The sequence below is a fragment of the Pholcus phalangioides genome, unplaced genomic scaffold (assembly GCF_987345545.1).
Source record: "Pholcus phalangioides strain wild (caught in Gottingen) unplaced genomic scaffold, Ppha-v1.0 ptg000013l_1, whole genome shotgun sequence".
NCBI lineage: Eukaryota > Metazoa > Arthropoda > Arachnida > Araneae > Pholcidae > Pholcus > Pholcus phalangioides.
In genome coordinates this window covers 35,430,756-35,452,176 of record NW_028301606.1, presented here as the reverse complement: position 1 = coordinate 35,452,176, position 21,421 = coordinate 35,430,756, and the positions used below count along the sequence as shown (strand labels likewise).

The 21,421-nt window shown below is 35.0% G+C and overlaps 1 protein-coding gene and 1 long non-coding RNA gene across 2 annotated transcripts in view; one reads left to right on the top strand and one right to left on the bottom strand.

Annotated features, from left to right (window-relative positions):
- The window catches only part of LOC149078992 (cell adhesion molecule Dscam1-like), a 143,877-nt gene that overhangs the window by 4,875 nt on the left and 117,581 nt on the right, over positions 1-21,421 (top strand). The window lies entirely within an intron of this gene.
- LOC149078993 (uncharacterized) overlaps positions 12,999-21,421 on the bottom strand; it is a 34,053-nt gene continuing 25,630 nt past the window's right edge. Inside the window, exon 3 of the long non-coding RNA XR_016193871.1 lies at positions 12,999-13,931. This is a non-coding gene — a long non-coding RNA (uncharacterized LOC149078993). The remainder of the gene's footprint in view (positions 13,932-21,421) is intronic.

Below are 21,421 nucleotides of genomic sequence, written 5' to 3'. Positions count from 1 at the left end.
AAGTCCAATAATAACTACAAAAATATTTATTTGAATAATTATTACAAGAGTCATTGCAGAGTCTACAGTGACGTAAAACGATACCAGGTATGTTTTAACGTCTGCCGCAGCGACGAAAATCCGCGCTATGAGATCCTCCGGTGTGTCCATAGACGTCAGATATGGTGATCGAACCCAGGAACGCATTCAGAGATCAACTCACGTCCATTTTTTCATCTCCTCTGGACTCAGATCCTGCATGCGTGGTTCGCGAATTTCACCCTCTCAACGTGATTTCCGACACCATGATCCATTGCAACCTTTGTTTTTACTTGATGTCTACTAACAACCCTCTGTGTTTGTCTGTCCATTAACAGAATGTTATATACGGGGTGGGCAAAGAGTCCGTAAAAACATAAAAAATTCATAAAAATCGGAAAAATAACCAAATTAAAAAACGGTTTGCAGGGTTAGCATCGCTAGGTCACTGGGGTTTTTTTAAGACAGGGAAAATGACTAAAAAAACAGCCGATAGGTGGCACTGACGTACACAAGTCAAAGAACGGGTACGCAAATAACGAACAGAAAACGCCTCCAAATCGTTTTTTACAGCAGTATGTGTTCCACATGACCACCACCGCAGGGGATAAGACATTTCAGACGAGTCACAAATCCAGCAACTGCAGAATGCAGCAGATTCGGATGTATACATGACAGTTCTCGGCGGATCGCATCTTTCAGTTCCGACAGATTGGATGGACCGAATCGATGCACCCGGGATTTCAAATATCCCCGTAACCAGAAGTCTGCCGTGGGAACCCGCAACGCCTCCTAATGATTTGTCTTCCCCCAACGTCTGTATCAGGAATGCCTTGATCAGAATAGCAGTGTGACTAATAGTTCCATCTTGTATGAACGTGATGGTAGAAAGCGCATCTCTTTCACGTAAACATGGCACGACCTTCTTGCGCAGAAACGTTAAATAAGGCTGCGCATTCACCGTAGCCATTTTCCACCCATTTACTGGACACTGCGTTTCAAAGAAGAAGGGTCCTATGATGAACGAATCTGTGAATCCACACCACACTGTCAGTTTTGGGGGGAATGCAATGGTTTCTTCGTGTACTCACGTAGATTAGACGGCCCCCAGATGCGACTGTTAAGGGTATTAACGTTCTGTTCAATTTTAGAGAAAGCTCACCTCGTAAATACTTCCCTCTGTACGGTATCCGCTGGTAAATGTTCATGGCTCGACTGCAATATGTATGGGTATAGATCAAGAATTCCATAAAGAATATTGCGTATAGAGGATGATGGTAAGTCCAAGCGTCTGGCGGCTTCAAGAGTACTGCTGGTCCTTGCAGCTGATTTCGGATGCTAACGCTTCCACTTCGGCTGCAACACGTGGCGAACGTGCCTTCATTAAACATGGTCGTCTAGCTCTCTTGCTTACACGATTCTCCAACTTTCCGGTTTCCTCAAACCACTGAAGTCGCGGCCTGTCGCTGTTTTAAATGCCCTTTTCCAGTCTTTTCATATTCTTCTGAACTTTACGCAAGGCAATGGTTGCTGATCCCTTTTACACGTAAAAAAACAACTCCCCCAACAAAGCTTTATCCTTCGCACTCCGCATCCTTGTTCACATACACGGTTTACAACGGTTGTGGATTAGGAGCGCAAGTTCTTATAACCGTCTCATTTGCATATTTCCACCGAAGTTGCTCGTACCACTGCCATCTATCAACTGTTTTTTTTAATTTTTTTTCCTTTCTTACAAAAATTCCCGTGACCTAGCGATGCTAACCCTGTAAACCATTTTTTATTACGGTTATTTTTCGGGTTTTTATGAATTTTCAAAGTTTCTACAAACTTGTTGCCCTCCCTGTATATATACATATTACCATTCAAATAAGAGGTAGTAAAAAAGTATATTTTCAATGATGAAAGCGCTAGTCTGCTCACTTGTTCTTTCAAAAATATATATATACAAAAAGAATTATTTTAAGAAAAGGAAAAAAATTGAATTTTATGAGATTGAAATAGAACCTATGCAGTGAGTTTTCGTCGTGGGGAACCCCATGCATGGTTCGAAAAGTGTACGCATTTCTAAAGGGTGACTATGCCTTATTGCACTAAAAATGCCAACCCTTGTTCCCCGACGCCTGCCTTCTCAAAAACATGGACGAAAAAAGTGGAATGGAAAGTGAGTAAAAATATATTGAAGAAATATAAAAATATATACAAATATACGTGTGTGTGTGTAAATAAATATATATATATATACAGGGTACATGGGAAAGTCCTTTTATACTCGAATAACTCTCAAACCACTGATCCTAGAGGCTTGCTTTCAAAAAAGTATCAAATAGTATGAATAATATCATTCGGTAAATTAATATTTGGAAGAGAGGGAGTCACAGCAGCTTTCTACCATCATATATCTGCTTATATATTACATATCTACGAATTCCAAATCCACTATATTCAAGACTGAATTTTTTTACAATTTCGCCAGCATCCTTGTACATCCATGTTTATTTTACAGCCATATATCGAGATAATTCATATACAGGTTTCTCGATTCATCGTTGATATATGAGTAAGACATGGGGAGATATATATAATTCATATTATAGCTTCCGGTAATGGACCCATAGTCTATATTTGTCTTCGCTTGTATGCAGAGGTCTTAGGAGAAAGAGGATTCCAACTGATAAATAAATGACTTTCCGCAATTACTGAATCATGAATAGGAGACCGTGATGCAGCTCAAGCAACAATCCAGCTGTATGTTGGATATTTTCTTTCGCACACGCACACGCAACGCATCTGTTCCGTTTACATTAAGATAGCTATCGTATAAATATTTGATAAAGTCACTGTTAGTCACGATACGCTTTCCGGCATGGAGATGTGCTTCCTTGAAATACTAACAAAGTAATACGAGTATGATGAACTGATATTTTTCAATTATCATTCATCTTTGTTCTAAATATGAGCAAATAAATTTTTGTTATTTATAAGTAATTAATTTCCAGATATTTCAGCATTCTCTTGACCATTGGGTATACATATAAAGAAGTTGCATACATGTACACATAAATGAATATGTGCATTGCAAATTTATTTGAAATAATATAGCCATGAAAAGTAATTAAGAGGTAAAAATAAATAAATGTGTACTTGTATATACAGGGTGGTAACTATCGACCACCCAATAATTACATGCGTGATCCCTTGTGAGAAACTAATATAGAAGAGTGTTTTCACGTTTTGGATCGGACAAATATTAAGTGAGTTATAGGGTTTTGAAATTTTGTGACGTGCCATTTTTCTAACGGTCAGTTATGTGCCAAACTCCAAACGAAAGCACATTTCGCCGCCAGCAGAGGGTTGTCACTTCTTGAAACTCAACTAAAATATTCACAGTCCTATTAGAAACCAAGAGTTCGCCCTTCTTCTTTCGCGAATGGTGGCTTTTTCCCTCCATGTAGTGTGATATTATAACCTCTTATTACGTATAGCTTATGTTTCAGTTTCGTCCACTATGTTGGCAAATTTATCACCAGATTTGTAAAGTCTTAGCCAAATCAGATGTGTTTTTTTAGCCAAATTAACACTTTTGTGCCAAAATGTGGCAATTTGTTTACCTTCACTATCAAGTCAAATTCTTTGACGGACGGCACATACAGTGTGCATAGGTGCTTACTGCGCGATCGTTATTTTACGATGTCGCTTTAATCAGATTACATGTTGATCAATATTTCTTTGGACTTTTGTAAAATCACCCCTGCCAACAACGGGCTCTGGATCTGCTCATGCCACAAGCAGCATACAAATCACATTGAAACTGTGCGAAATGCAAATCATTAATAAACTTAATATCAATACATAAAGATCACTGATGTCTGGTAATGATTTGTTGAATAAAATAAAAAAGTAAATAAAAAGTTGAAAGAAACATTTCCACACAAAAATTAGTTTCTGCAGACTGTTGAAATATTGATATTATGCATTATCTTAAAACCTAGTGCCGATTCGGCAAACCCAACACCAGTTTTGAAATCAGCAGCCGCAATATACCCTAAAACCATTGAAATTTTCTTTTCGAATATGAAAATGTTTTTTTTCTCTGGCCTAAAATTTGTCTATTTTAACCTATTCACAAACGTTTAGTTTTATGGTAGTTATTAGATCCATTGTATTATTCCAAAAAATAACTTTAAGGAATAACTTTATCCCTCTCAAAAATTTTTAAGCGTAGTTCGAATACAATATTTTTGTACGCTGAACGCCATAAAATTAGGAATTATAACCAAATATAAAGTATAAAATAACATGGACTCAGTATGCTTCATGGAGAACAAAACAAAATGACTCACGCTTATCTATAACTTTTGTAAAACTAGTGTTGTGAGATGCAAATAACATATTCTGATTGGCTTGTAAAAATAGTTTTTTCTCTTATCTGAAAGTGTTAGGAGAAAAAACTTGTTTTTATATCTCTGTTGTTTTCTAGATTTCTGTGTAGGGGTTAATGTATTTTTAAAAATGCCAAGTTATACGTTTGGTGTATGATTTGCAGTATAAGCAATCGCACCGGAATAAAATACGAACTGTCGTCTTTGGCCAGCACCTCCATTTCATTCACAACTGGAGGTTGTGAATGAAACAGCTGTCGCTTGTCTTCTTGGCTGTAAATTATACTTTTTATTGGGCATCCGTTCTACCTCTCTTGTTTGCTCATAAGACGGGTCCTCTGTGTGTGAATGTCGATCATTTGTTCTCACAGCTCGCGTCTTATTGTGGAGTAGATGCAGTTCGTTCAGGAATTGAATCAACTTCTGCAAACGTCGGAATCTCAGAGGGCTGTCTAGAATTCTTATCTTCCAAGCCAGCATTCTGGACTCGGGCAGTTGGCCAAAGTGTAAGTATTTCGTCTGAGGGCACTTGGTGACGTAATTCCCTAGGGAAACATTTGAATCACAGATGTATACGCTGTTATTAGAGCGTTTTAAACGAAAAGATACACCGGAAAAGGACCATGCTCGGTAATAGCGGCTGTTTATTCTCTAAGCCATACGTTCAAATGCCAATGACCCCAACTTTGTATCTTATAGGCATCTTTTGCTGTACATGTATTCCAGTTGGTCCATCATGCCAGCAACATGTTCTCTCTAAGCACCCGATGGACCAAACTCCTTGGCCGAAGGTGGTCATCTTTTGTTGCATACTTGGCAAGTTTGTCAGTCATTTCATTGGCAAATATGCCTGTGGGCTTTAACTCAGGCCAATCGAAGTCTGGCGTATTGGTTGCTGATCCCTTTTTCACGAAAGAAAAACAACTCCGCCGACAAAGCTTTATCCTTCGCACTCCGCATCCTTGTTCACATACACGGTTTACAACGGAGAACTGGTTGTGAATTAGGAGCGCAAGTTCTTATAACCGTCTCATTTGCATATTTCCACCGAAGTTGCTCGTACCAGTGCCATCTATCAACTGTAGGGGAGAGGGGAGGGCTAAACAGGTTATCTATAGTCCGGGGCAGCTAATTTGAAGGAATGTGAAGTCAGGAAAACTAGACTAGAATGATTGGTGGCAAAATAATTTGTACAGCCCACAGGCTACAAAACGATGAATCTCTATCCGGGGGGGGGGGAGGGCAAAGCCTTCATCGGAGGGCCTAAAATTGTGTGGTCCTTGATAATTGCTCGAATTTCATAGAAAAAGTAGGAAAAATCCTCCTAATATATTATCCTGCTCATATACTATATAGGGAATTTCTTTCTGCGCAGCAGAAACTCTATGTACACGGAATTACTCTCATTCTTAGCCATTCTCAGACTCTAATCATCATTTTTTTTTTGTAAACTTATTAACCATGAAAAATGGTGCCTTTCTTCGTTATTTTTGTCCATAACTAACAAATGAGTAAAAAGTAAATTTTTCAGAAAAATATCCTTTTAGAAACTAACTTGCATACAGTACAGGATATATTTATATTAAGAAACATCATTTAAATGAAAAACCCCTTCTGCCACTTATCAAACAAAAAACTCAACTGTTAATGATCCTTTAAAAGCGAATCGTGAAGAATAATATTTTTTGAGCAATGATATAAATTGAAATATCTAGTTTGTTGCAAAATTTTAACAGTTAAATGACTTTCGTATTACTCTCAGAGTATAACGCTCGTTAGCTTCTTCTGACAAACCTAGAAAACAACTTCATTTCAGTTTTACATGGTTTTGGAATATAATCACAAGAAATCAATGAGATTATTGCCGTTGCTAGTTGATGCGAAGTACCGAGCACTTAGCTCCCGTCTTCTCTACTTAGGTAGAGATATTGATCAGTCAATGGCAAAATGATTGCTTAAAAGCAACCATCGCTGATTTTTTTATATTAAATAAAACCCTTATAGATATATATATATATATATATAATATTCTCACTACTACAATATAATATTAGTACATTGATTTGCATTTTCAACAATTTGCAAAAGTTAAAACATCTTTTACTACTTCTCTCAGATCATACATATTTTTTAAAAATAAATCTCGATGATTGCAAACATCCTCAATATCTACAATACCAAATATAATTTCACTAAAGTGATTTACTTTTGTCAGAAATTACAAAATTTACCAATCTTTTAAACAAAAGTTTACAACATCTTTCACAGTATATTTCCAGAGGAAAAGGTGATATGTTTATATGCATGAAAACCCCAACAAAGCCATCAGAACCATTTAGTGTGACTCTTGAGCATTTGACAAACATATTAAAATAAATAAAACAGAGTGAAAGGTTACAAATGATTATTAGAATTTACAGAACATTAATGCTCCCCCCCCCCCCCCTATACAACCAGAATCATTTGATTTTACTTTGGGATGGTAATTTTATACAATGAGGTGGTAACACTTTCACGTAATACTAATATTAGTATTTAACTGTATACAATAATCAACTATTAAAATTTTGAAGAAAATTTGACAATTCAACTAAAAGTATATTGCTTATAAAATACAATACCATACTGTATTGTTTTCTTCATGCGGCACACACATTGATCAAAAACCAGTCACCCAATTCTCTAATTGAATAATCATAACAGCTAAGTTTTTTATTTGATAGTTGACAGAAAAGGGGCTCCAGTTGAATGATTTTTCCCAATATAATGCGTCTTGTACTAGCATTTTTGACCCTCGGAACACATTTTGGTTCATAATTTCCATGGCGAGTCGAATGATTCTTCAGACTTTCCTCTAACAAGTTTCTTGGCTGTTCGTTTTATAGATATTTTTTGTGTGTGTGTAGATATTTAAAATTAAGGAACTATTATAAAGTACCATATCTTTCTCACATATTAAAACTAAATTGAAATTATTTTGATCTGTAATTTTTTCGATCTATTTTCACAGTACACTCATGTCATCATACACAATTATTTCATTGGCTTTAATTAAAAAAAAAAATGAAATGACAGAACATGCGATGTAATGCTTTTGATATACAGTGCCCGCTGCATAATAAAATCACCTGTACCCAGACAGTTTTGGTTTAAGTGGCTGATTACTATAATCGGCGAATCAGACACGAAATAAAATAAAAAATCATATTTTTTTCAACAAAAGCTGAGCAATGTAAAATTATAATGTACTCTGTCATTATTTTCTCTATATTGTTTTAAAACACTTTTGCATAGCTTTATCTCAGGTTGGTTATCTATTTTGATTTTATGATTTATGCTTTAAGGATTTTTTCTTAGTAACGTTTGCAGTTTCTCCTCACTGTAATAAAGTGTGCATCATTGTGGTAGACAGCAGAAATACTTGATTTATACACGTTGAAATCTTCCATTTTCTAGTTACCGGTATCGAGATCTAGGTGCCAAAAATGGAACCAAATATTTAATTCTCACGATTGAATTCCCTTTTGAGTTTCACTCAGCAGATGAAATTCATTTCAAAAACGTTTTCAAATTGTGTTTTTAAAGCGGCAGTTCTGAGAACTCGAGGAGAACCTACGCAATATTAGGTGGGTGTAATAGTTTTTCTTGCACTTCAGTGCATTTTTTATTTTTAAATTTTGTCAAAAAAATATGTATTTGTAATTTCAGTTTGTTATTCACTATTTATAAAGATGGATCTTAATAAAATCAAAATCGTCTGGATAAAAGTGATTTTAATGAGCGTTGGGAACTGTGATAATATTTATTTAGAGTATGCCATCAAATGAATAAAGTGATGATAACTGTCAAAATAAATTACATTGTATATAAATCAGTGCTTAAAATATTGTGTAAAGATTTATAAATATTTTTTTTTGGTAGGAAAAAATCTTAAATAGTTTTAAGAAATCGTCAAAACGAGTGGCAGTAAGTAGCTCCATGAGATTAATGTGTCTTCTCCCGCCGTTTATCAGAATCTGACTGAACGACTCCCATCGTTTAATCAGATTCCAGGAGTTTCACTGGAATAAAGTCAATTTAAAGATGGCGAGAAAAATGTTTTCCAATGTGTCACTGAGAAGAAGAGAAGGGTGGGTAGGGTGTTATTATAAAGTTATCGATTGTTTGCTCACGATGTGACACTTCATCTTAGTTTTTTTCTTAGTTATACTGTCGAACGAAGTATGTGTTTGATGTGTGTGTGGCGTGTGAGAAATAGCTGGAAAGGGATGGTCGCGAGTCTCAGGTTATTGAAGGCTATTGGTCGGTGAACTATCACAAAAGGCTTCTTTTACTTCTTTTTTTACTTCTTCTCCTTCATCCCGTTGTCATGACAACGACAACTTCTAACTGCACATTGCCCTACCCTTAATCTTAGGTGATTTTTCATACTCCACTGACCTGCTCTTATTTTTCCCCTTAAAAAATTATCTCGTATGAAACATGACTTACTTCTTTCTGCCCATCTATGTGACTTTCTTTTGAGCTTCTATATTCATTCCGCGTACATGGTCCTATGCGTATAATCTTTGATGCGGGGTAAAAAGGAAAATGGTTGATGACGCAGGATCACGACCCAATTTTCTGATTATTGCTTGATGCATTAAGTAAGGAATATAAGAAACCGTCTGGAAAAACGGTAATTACCGTCATCAATTTGGACGAAAATATAAATATTTAAAAAAATTATGCTGTGATTTTTGATATTTTCATAAATGGAGTTCAAATTAAGTTGATCGTGAAACAATAAAGTGTTTAAAATGGATTTTATTTTTAAACACATGTACAGGGTAAATTTATTTGATGTTGGCATGTTCGAGCTGTTTACAGCTTGAACTATCGATCAGATGAAACATCAGTAATGGCTTAATTGAAAGACCGGAAACATTTTTGAAACATCCCGCATCCTGATGCAATTTCAAGTACCCCGTAATGCGTTGTCTAGTTGTTAGAACATGTAGTTTTTTTTACAGTAAATTACATTTAGGTTTTTAACCGAATTAATTGTAGCAAGAATAATATCCGATTAAGCCAATAAAATCCGAGGTAACTGTGTATGCGGGTAAAAATTCAATTGTCATTTTACATTGTAACTTAATATATTGCAAACTGATGAAGTACATTATTGAAGAAGCTTCTCGAATAAATCAGATATAAAAAATGAAATTAAAGCCCTCTATCGTCTCAACAGAGAACAAAAATAATTAGCCCCAGTACCTACTTCCAAATGTATTTTTTAATCTTAACTCAGTAACACATATTTTCCATCAATTACAAATGTTTCATTTACTAAAAACATTATGCGTTTAGTGGTTGACGTGTGAAGCGTAATATTCGATTAAGCTGTGAAAAGTCTAAAATTATCATTCAAAGAAAGAATTTTTAACACAGCCTCTATATATAAAATAAATTTTACTGCTATTTAAGCGGGGTATTCGTTTATCTGTTGTCTGATTATGCGGGATATCCATTTATCTCTTATCCGATCAACGGGGTTGGTGCACGCAAATTTTCCAAAATACACATTTTTCAATTTTTAAATACTTTGAAATGTTCTGCGTCTAACTGTGTTAAAGTTTCTGTTCTACCAGTAGATAGATAGATAGAACCGCTTCAACCCCAGACTGATGCAAAGCACCTTACTTCCGTTATCTCAAAAGAGACAGAGTTGTGTCGGAAAAGTTAGCAAAGATTTATAGTGGTGGCTCCTCTTACCCCTTGCTCGCAAGTTTCGAATCACTCGCTTCGCTCTCCCCATGAAGACAGCCATCAACTCAATGCAACGTACAAGCCATTTGACAAAAATGGGTGACTGAATCCAATTGACAAGGGAGAAAAATTGCACGTGCGTCCAGTGGCACATAAGGGCCGGAGACCACAGCCTGGGATTTCGAAAGAAGTGTGGAAAAGACTTGTGGGCAAGAAAGAAGAAAAAGAAGCTGGCATGTTAAAGTGGGAGAGATTCGAGAATGGTCTAAATACTATTCTACCAGTACTAAAATATTTTAAAAATATTTTAATATAAACTGCTGGCAACACATGCTAGTGTTTTTCACTATAATGCGTAATTTATTTAATAAAATTTATATTTTTCTCAAAACTAAGTTTTTGTCAGATGAGGAACATTTTTTAGAACACCACTCAATAACACTATGGTGTTATACACTTTAATGCAAAGATTCTTTATTAAAATCATTTAAAAAACGTTTATGGCACAAAATATGAGTAAATTTTGGTGATTTTTGAAAAACTGTATGTTCTCATATAGATATAAAGTGAAAAATCAAGAAAAAAATAACCAACAATTAAAATCCCCTAAAAGCTCATGCTAAAGTATATAATACCATAGTGTTGTGAGACACACAAAGGTTTCAAGAAAAAATGTGTTCGAAAAAATATTCCTTTTCCAACAACAAAAATTAGTTTTGAGAAAAAAGCATTTTAGTGAGAGAAAAACATTAGCATGTGTAATGCCTGCCAGCATTTTTCATATTAAAATATTTTAAAAATATTTTTATTAAAGGTAGAACAAATACTTTTACACCGTTAGACGCAGAAAATTTCATAGTATTTAAAAAATTGAAAAATGTGGTTTTTTTTTTGGAAAATTTGCGTGCAAAAACCCCTTTAAGTGGTCACTCATAGTAAGTTGTGACTCGTTATAATTTCATGATTTGCCATTGTTATTTACCTTTATCGTAGCTTTCACTTAAACATTAGTTTTCTTTATTAAAGTTTTCTTCAATATTAGTCAAATGATTTTAACTCCTCCATGTTGCAATATTCATCGTTATTAGAGTTTACATCTATTTTAATTTATTGCTCAATTACGCATACTTCACACCGATTGATTCTTCTGCTTGAAGTGTTTCAAAATGGATTTATTTCCTTTAAACAAGAAGTCTATGATGTGAAATATATATATTTCACTGAACGAAATCTTGAAATTAACTTGAGTGGATAGTTCTTCTAAAACTGTCTTTTATTCAGATTAAATCAATATATTTCCCTTCCACCGTTTGAAAATGCAGCAAAGAGTTCTCTTCGCCGTAACTTTCACCAAAAATAACTCGAAACTCGGAGGACATCATCATCATGTCTTGCTGTCAACCAGTTGCATTAGCCTTTGATAAATGGGAAGTTAGTTCATGGGAAAAGAGATTCTGAAGGCGGTGAATCTAGAGGAAACTAACCGAAGTAGAATGCCAAGGAATGAGTTAAGAGCGTGATTTTGGTAATACTTTTGGATACGATTTCGTAATTTTCGAAAGTATTAAGACGCCACGGGACCTTCAACGATACGTAATTTATGAGGGAAAAATTGCTGCAGAACTACACGTAAATCCACACTTTTTGGTCAAATACTCTTAAGTCTCTATCGTTATATTTGAGATAAAATATTTTTAAGTTTACTTAATGCCATAATAATTCAGTTTCATTTCTTTTCCGAGAATCACGTCCAAATTGGGGTATAAGTTGATAAATATTTGATAATAATCATTTTTTTGCTGAATAATCAAATGAGATGTATATTCATGAATTTCTTGGTGAACGATTACCGAATAAGTACAGATAGACAGAACCGCTCACAACCCCGAACTGATGTAAAGCAACTTACTTCCGATACCTGGAAGGAGGCAGGTTTGTGCGGAAAAAATTAGCAAAGATTTATAGCAGTTCTCCCCCCTTGACCCGTGCTCGCAAGTATCAAATCATTCGTGACGTTTTCCACAGGATGATAGCTATCAATGCCGAATAAGTAGCTTGAAAGAACAAAGCATGCATGATTTCACTTTAGCGTGCATTCGTAATATTGCCGAGTTCATAAACGGCCATGTATCGTTCTTTCAGTATAATGGAAACATATTTGAAGGGTGGATGTAGGAAAAAAAAAACAGAAATAGTAGAACTTCTCTAGAGCTAATCGATTTCAAGATCGATCGTGTTCAGGTCTTTCCAATCGATGGAATCTATAGTTAGTTGCGTGGCATTTTTTTTTTTGAACCTGAGAATCTCTACCTCCAGTTTGGCATTTTGCAATTGAATACGGCCTGGTTTACGGTGTTTCCCGCCTAAATCAACGTGTAATTTCAAAAGAGTACAAGCGTGTCTTTTATTATAACGGATAAAAGAGAGCTGCGTTTTAATTTCTATTAATTGATCAAAGCTTGAGGCCTAGAAATGAATATGGTATATGAAAATTCGATAGATAAATGAGAATTATGTGGTTCGCTTATCATTTACTAGAAAGTAACAAGAGACACGTTCAGCTATTTTAGTCAATTCTCCAAGCATTTTATCTCAATGTCCATCAAATAATTCTATAGATTTTCTTTCCCCCAATATCTTGTGAAATAATTCTGCAAATCAAATTGCATACAAAATGTAGGTGCATCTCTGCCACTTCCCATAATAACAGAAACTTCGTGTAAGTCATTCTTAATACTTCGTTAAGAGATAATTTTCTTACTCCCACCCCCGAATAAAAATACTATCAGTGTTAATACGGAAATGAAAAATTAATATTTTATTTTTCATGACAAAATACTCAGCTTCACAATGCAGCATGGAACACAGGAAATCCTTTACAAGTTCGAATAACAGCAGCTGAAACACGAATCATATCACTCAGATTTTGCTTCCATGGATATCTATCAGCCCATGTAATTGAAGGTGTAGTTGAAAGATTGCTGAGTTAACTTTTACTTTGGTTTTTCAGTTTCACGTCATTCCGAATCTGTTAATGTTTTGGGAATTGCATTATTCTTCTCAGATGGTTAAGTCTGAGATATTTTCCTTCTTTCTTTCGAACCGAGCACAACTCAGGTCTATTACCATCTATGAGCGATTTACTACCTAGTAAGTGCAGTATAACTGTCTGTGTGTACCCAACAGTCTGAGTGCGTATGTAGTGTTGTGTTTGATTTTTCAGTGCTGCCATCTATATTTCAGAAGTGAAGTGAGTGATGTGTTATGATTGAATTACATTTGTGATGTTTGTAGGTCTGCTGCTCTCTGTGGCGAGACTTTTTAAAGGGAGAGATAGGCTCGCATTCGCGCGTTGAAGTTGGTAACTATCGAAAACCAACTGGGGCGGACCACCACTGTGGTGACGGTGGGTTTCGAAAGTCTGAGATACTGCATAGTCAATTTCCCGGCTGCTCCTGATGATAACGATATAGGAAGTTTCTCTTAAAACCCGGAAAAATAACCAAAATAAAAAACGGTTTGCAGGGTTAGCATTGCTAGGTCACGGGAATTTTTTTAAAACAGGACAAATATAACTGGAAAACAGCCTATAGGTGGCGCTGGTACGAGTCGTACGGTCGCAGGTGTATCGATCCGGTCCAATATGTCGGAACTGAAAGATGCGATCCGACCGAGAGGTGTCATGTATACATCCGGACCTGCTGCACTCTGCCGTTGCTGGATTTGTGACTCTCCTGCAATGTGTTTTTCCCTTGTGTTGGTGCACATGTGGAACACATACTGCTGTAATAAACGATTTGGAGACATTGATTAGAAACGAAACAAAATAGAACTTAATCTAGATTGAATGGCTTATGTCAAGTGCCGAAAACAAATAAAACGTTAATCCAAAAGATGTATATACTGCCCCGAAAATAATGAACCAATACAATGCAACTAATCATACAAATAATAACATAAGATCCAATCACAATATATTTATATTCTCAATAAGCAATAGTTTAGAATCCATACTACAACAATAATAGATCATAAAACAACACAATTAAAATAATTCATTCTAAAAACATCAAAAAAATATAACCATTCCTGTAATCAAATTAAAAATACATGTGAATACAAATTGTACGTGAATTCCGCGTTCGTCAACTAAATAATTTTATATGTTTATATATATATTGTTAAAGATAAATTTTTAAATGTGAAAAAAATAAATATATGAACTGGAAGGCTAAAGCAAAAGTATGCACATTGAAAATTTCAAAAAAAAATTAATTGAAGAATTCAAAAAAGAATTAATTGAAGAATTCAAAAAAGAATTAATTGAAGAATTCAAAAAAGAATTAATTGAAGAATTCAAAAAAGAATTAATTGAAGAATTCAAAAAAAAATTAATTGAAGAATTCAAAAAAAAATTAATTGAAGAATTCAAAAATGAAAATTCAAAATTGAGAAAAGTCGATTAATTTCTTTTTGAAATTTTGAATGTGTGCCCATATTTTTTCTTTCTCTATCCAGTTCAAATAATTAATTTTTCACATTTAAAAATGGAACTTTAACAATGTTTTTCACTACACTGCATATAACAGCTGGATATGGCGCCGGTATTGGTGAGTTTCGACAAAAATTAAAATTTTTTCATAATGTAAATTTTTTCTATATATCATAATCATCAACATCCATTTCCAATCCACTGCTGGATGAAGGTGTCCTCTAAATTTTTCCATTTTGCTCTGTCTGATGCTTTAGCCATCTAGTTGCGTTCTGCCACTTTCCTGATCTTGTCAATCCATCTTGCGTGGGGACGCATTCTCGGACGTTTAACACCACGGTGGTACCAATCTAGAATACTTGTGGTCCATCTGTTCTCCTGTCTTCTTGCAATATATATGTCCAGCCCATTTCCATTTCAAACGTTTAATTCTTTCCTTGATATCATACACCTTTGTGCGGTTCCTTATCCAAGTGACTCGTTTTCTGCCTCTCCTTGTGATGCCTAGCATACTGGTTAAAAACTTTTCTTTTTAGGCAAAATGGCATGTGATTCTTCAGAATTAAACAGTTTTTCCAAAAGTGTTAAATGCAATCCTGATCCTTCGGTTTATCTCATTAATGATTCCGTTGTCCATGGTAATTTCTTGTCCCAGGTATACATAGCTTTCTACTTCTTCCGCTTCTGTGTAATTGAGCAAGATATATTTCTTTTGTTCAGTTAAAAATGTCTAACACCATATGTATGTCTTTAAACACTATTAACCAATTAGTACTGTAACTAGGCTGTTGCATAATTCGATCAACTCTTTAATTTAACTTATATTGACCCATTGGAACGACTATCAGTCTCTTGAGGTCACAGGGTGTCTTGTCATCGTAATGTTACTTGTTGTGGAGCTTTACTGTTTTGTGTTTTCCTCAATTTGATTGTACGTTTTATGTATTGTGTTCAGTCCAATAAAAAAAATCTGTTCGTTATTTGCGTATATTTTTTTGCTTATGTACGTCAGCGCCACCTATCGGCTGTTTTACAGTTATATTTTTCCGGTTTGAGAAAAATTCCCGTGACCTAGCGATGCTAACCCTGCAAACCATTTTTTATTTCGGTTATTTTATCGGTTTGTATGAATTTTTAAAGTTTCTACAGCACACCCTGTATGAAATATGAAAAGAATATATCATATAATGCAATTTATCATGTTTACTAACGCTTGGGGACTCTTCATAATCGCCAGTAGAAGTGATAATCTTTGGGAAATTTATCAAACCTACCAAAACGCTCAGCGACTGCATAATGTGATAAATCCGGTTATTATATGTAAACACCTGATTAATCACATTCACCGTAATATATATATAAGGGTATCATAACAATCCCTAATGCTTTATAAAATGTGAAAGCGCAAAGTAAGCGCTCATCTGGTATATGAGCTTTAATTTCATAAAAGTGGAACGATGTATACAAGAGGACGTCATTATTGTCACATGATGAGAACAAAGATAAGTAGAATTGAAATGCAAAGAGAGGCTTTAGAAAAGTACCGACGATAATGAAAGAATTAAAGCAAACAAAAATTTTCTTGCTCCGGGAAACTACTGATGGTATTATTATTATTAAATTCCCTTATCTTTCTGGAGGAGAGAGACAGTGATATCGAGCTCGAATTTCGAGCTGCAAACAACGAGCGCATCCTTGTTTGGCAGGGCCGGGGTCTCGCGCTAGAACAAAGGCACCCTTCATTGTACGAAGAAGAATGCGCTTTAGTAGTCGTGCAGAACGATAATTAACGCGATCATAATCTCACATTCCTTCTAACATGAAGTAATAAAGCCTCGGCGAGTAATCAGGCTCCGAAGACAGTATGAGTGCGAGCATGCCTGCATATACAGAGAGAGAGAGAAAAGACTGAATTCCATCACACAATCCTCACACACACAATACCGAGGCATCTATTCTATTCCGGACAGAAAAGCGCGTGTTTAGTCCGCCCTTTTTGGTGGTCCCACCGCCACCTTTTATACGCGGCCGTACTTTATAATCTGTCTATCTGCCAGGCCCAGCGGAGGAGGACCGAAAATTTTCGCCAGCAGCAGAGTTAGAAGATGATGAATTATTTCCTTTTCATAAAACTAAATGGAACGATTTGCTGCATGTGTGAGGCCTACACAATTTAGCGAATTTTAATTATTTTCAGCAGAGACCGGAATTCAAAACTGATTTAATTTGCGAGAGAGGAAACTTCGTAATCAAAATCTGTCTCTTTGATATGAAATGTTGATAATATAAAAAAGTAATAATTTAATAATTATCATTAATTATATAGAAAATGGAATAATTAGAACCGAAATTTCTCAGGCAATAATTCTCAGTATTATACCTATTAATACAGTGGTTTCCAAAGTGTTGGTCGTGTCAATGAACTGGGGGGGGGGGGGGGTCGCGCGAGACATTTTTCTTTTCTAAACTCAAAACATTCAAATAAAATATCATTTTTATTTCAAAAATATGTAAAAACTGAAAAATGCCTATGCAAAGCTGAGCTAATTACCGTGTAAAATACAATGTGTATACAAATTCTACGTGTGTCAATACATCAATACGTATATCAAGTTAATAAAATTCGGGTGACTCAGAGAAAATCACCCGATTTCAAAATTGTATATTTACTAAAAATTAAAAACACACAAATGTGATAAGTACAGCCTGAAAGTTCAGGCAAAATGCCACAAATGCTTTTTTGGCTTATTTCAAACGTTTCTTGTAAAATTGCCGTTTTTGAATTTTTCTTGCCGTAAATTCTTATTTCGATATTATTATATGCTTATTCGTGGATTTTAGAGGCCATATTCTGTAGAATGTGAATGTTTTTAGCAATGAGAACAATTAATTATTATTATTTTTTTTAATTCTGAGCCCTTAGTATTAAGGGACTCAGTCGTCGGTCGATTGCCCTCCAAATGGAAGGATTTGAATTTTAAACGCGTTCCCGCAAGAACAAGTCGATTGTTCCGTCTGATTCTCTCAGTTCTAAACGGTGGAATGGGGGGAAGAAGGGTATTTCAAAACTTGTGAAACATGCTATTTAAGTAACCAGTAATTATATGTAAAAATGATGTGCAATTTGTTTTAAAAAAGTGCTATAATAAAAATGTGTTGATTTTCGATTGCAAGAAAACAATGGTTTTTATTAGCGTCTTCTGCTGCCAATACAAAACATTAGTTTTTGAATTAATGGATATTATAAGGACATGTTTACCTCTTTTTTTCTGTAAAAATTATGTTTTAAGTTGTTTTTTAAATAAAATTTATTACAGTTGAATTCAGTTATAGAAAAGTTATGTGCTGTCAAATATCGATTACTATAATTTTTATTTTCATTTCGAGTGAGTTTAAGTTTCGATTTTGTACGCGTCGGAATAAATTGGTGGTGTTTTTTCAGCGTAATCTATCGTTGACATTGAATATTATTTTACAGTTTTACACGCTATACATTTTAGTTCTATTTTGTCAGATTCTATCGCTTTTTTTAAATCCAACAAATCAATCTCTCAATAGTTTCCAAAATCATTAATTATTTGAAAAAATTGTGTCCACGTATAAAATCATCGGATACAGGGAAATATCGGTTAATACGATGTTTCTTCTTCTTTCATGAGTCTGAACCATTAAAATAAAGTTCAGTGTATATTTCTAGAGTTTATTATGTTTTGAATGTAGGAAACAGCTGTGAAAATTGATCGACATGCCCAGGGCACGTAATAATTTCGACGCGGGCCATACATTGTTTTATATGCCTACTAGCCATAATACCCGGCGTTTCCCGGCTTTTCTTCAATTACTGGGAGGATTGGAAAAGTGACAAACCATAATATAGCAATAAACTCTTATAATGGCAGCATTAAAGATGTGACAAACCATTGTAAAGGCATATACACGTCTGAAACGTATTGTTGGGAACCACGGTGCCAAAGTAAAATTCATTTTTACATTAACGAAGATTGTTCAAATGTCAGTCCGTAATATATCTACCAATTCCATCAGTAAATCTTGTCAGGATTGTGTGCGCATGCTCTGTATACTTATCGAGATTTAAGAGTAGGAAAATTAGTCAGGCATAGCTGGTGCAGAGGCGAATATTTGGCAAATTCTCGAATCATGCTCATGAAAAGACTGAGGGTGAGGGAAATTATTGCACTATGGTATTATGGTACAGAAAGTGTATGTGTCGGAGTTATCCGGTTATACTTTTTAAAGATGGATCCTCGGATCACAATGACTGTACCAACTTTATTCTAACTGAGTTACGGCTATTATCCTGTTCTAACCATTCCAAACATACGTGCTAGCAATAATGACTAACCACACTAAGTAACTGTACATATCCTTCGTAAATATGCCTCCGAGGAATTATTCGTACAAGCAGGAACTTGTGTGTGCGCGTATGCGTATGCTTGACTATTAACGTATTCATGTTGTCAGAGTCATGCATGTTTCATACTCGAGGAGTAATGCCACCTGTCTTCCATATTGGAAGTGAAAATGGTAGATGCCTGAATTTTCACGTTATGCAAGTATCTCGTTGAAAGTCTGCCAGCTCTCATGGAAAGAGTTATTTTCAATTGGGATACCGGCCGCATTCACGCCTCAAAGTTTGAAAGTCGGAGGAAAACGGTACACATCAGTTATTCTACGGAACCGGTTTTGAGGAAAAATAAAACGTTTCACTTTCTGTGACGGCTTTTCCTTCCCTCATCAAATTTTGATACTATGTCCCTTAGGCTGGGATTACACTATAAAAGTTTGATAAATGTTCTTTTATAAAACTTGAAAAATCCAAGCAATGATTGTACTGGCTAAATTCGTGCAAATGCAACCGATAGTCTTATTGGCTGCATTTTTAAAATTTTATAAAAGAAGTTTTATAAACCTTTTATACTGTAATTCCGGCCTATACAATATAAAAGTTTGACAAAATACTTTTTACAAAACTTGAAAAAAAACCAACCGATAAGAGCATCGATTACATTCACACGAATGTAACCGTTGCACATAATGGTTGCAATTTTCATGTATTATAAATGAACTTTCGTGAAACATTTATAGTGTGTTCCCGGCGTAAAGAAATTTCAAAAAGTTCATAAAATGCGCAACTGAACAACCAGTCAACATGCTATTGTGATTTTTCAGCACTAAACTCTCAAAAGACCCAAGTATATCAGACAGACGCACACGACATTCTGAAAGGATTGCGAATTCATATTGGAAGATAGAATATGTGCCTCACTGTTGGAATTATTTTTGAAAAAAAAAATGTTATCAGTTATAAATTTTAAAAGAATTCAATCCGATATACATTAAAAGAAAGAATTCTTCTATCATAAGTATTCTTAGATGTACATTTTTTAGGTTCTTAAGCTGATAACATTCATGGAAACGGTATAAGACGTCGTTTATATCCTATTATATCCTGTTATCAATATACGAGAAATTCGAAACATAAAACGAAGACTTCAAAGTCCATAGAGGACAAAGATGGGAAATGTAATCTAATTTACGGACAATAGCCAAGATGAAGTCTTATCATCAAAGTGTGTTGGACACAAAAGAAAAAGAAAGAGAGGTGATAAGCGACCGAACAGAACAGCTTAAGAAACAGAGACAGGGAGAAATCTGTTTTTCTTATCCATTTCGCAGAAAATCTTGGAGAAAGGAATGAGGAAATTAAGCTACGGAGAAAGAGAGAGAACCTGAAGTAAAATGACTTTGGCCATAGAGAGAGAGAGAGCGTTTTGTAGCAGATCAACAGCCGCATTGCAAGATACCACTATGTTTTAACGGTTACTTCCAAGGTTCCATACAACTGCGTTATAGTCAGTTAAATGAGGAAACCACCGAGGAAGAGAGAGAGAGAGAGGTCGTGGAAAACGAAGCGGCTTTTCCTCGCCACGGGAGAGCAATTAAATTTCGCCATCTCTGCGTGAAATTGGAGCTTTTCAGACGTAAAGATTGAGTCGCCGAAAAATATTTTTAGCCATAACGTATAAGGAAGGATTTAAAAACGGGAAAGAACACTATAAGTTAAAATTGGTTTTTCAAATAATTTGTGGAGACTAATTTCTGTCACCTCGAAAACCGTTTTTTTTAATCAAAGAAGCGCGTCTTATTTTTAAGTAAGCCTTAATTATTAATCTTACAAAATATTAATTTGTTTCGCAGTTAAGATAAGGAGAAAGAAATCGTAGGATTTTGCCTTTTTTTCTCTCTCTCCGTCTCTCCGTAAACGTATATTTGTATAGCAACACACAGAAGAAAGATTGATTCAATGAAAGAATGCCAGCCTATTCATTATACCGTCTCTTGATGGGTAAACATAATCAAGTTGTTTTAGCGAGTGGTTCTGAAACCGCAGAAAACATTCTGTAAATACTTGAATTAGTGAGAGAAGGAAAAAAGATACAGTTAACAAACCATCGTTGTTTACTTTCGTGATGTTCATTAAATATTTAGTTGATTGTGTTGGATGAAAGAAGTTGCGCAAATACGAGGAAAATGTTACTCCGATTTATGTATTTAATTTGAACCTTTTAGCTATTTGTTTTTTTTAAATATGAAACGCCATGAATTATGCGCATAAAGAAGCGGCGTGTAATTTGGTGAAATAATCTTATAAATTCAAATGTGTCTCCATTTCGGATAGATAAGATGAGAATCCCCATCGCGAATTATGAAGGAAAAAATTGGTAAGAAAGTATGTTTTAATGTATATTTGAGATTTTAT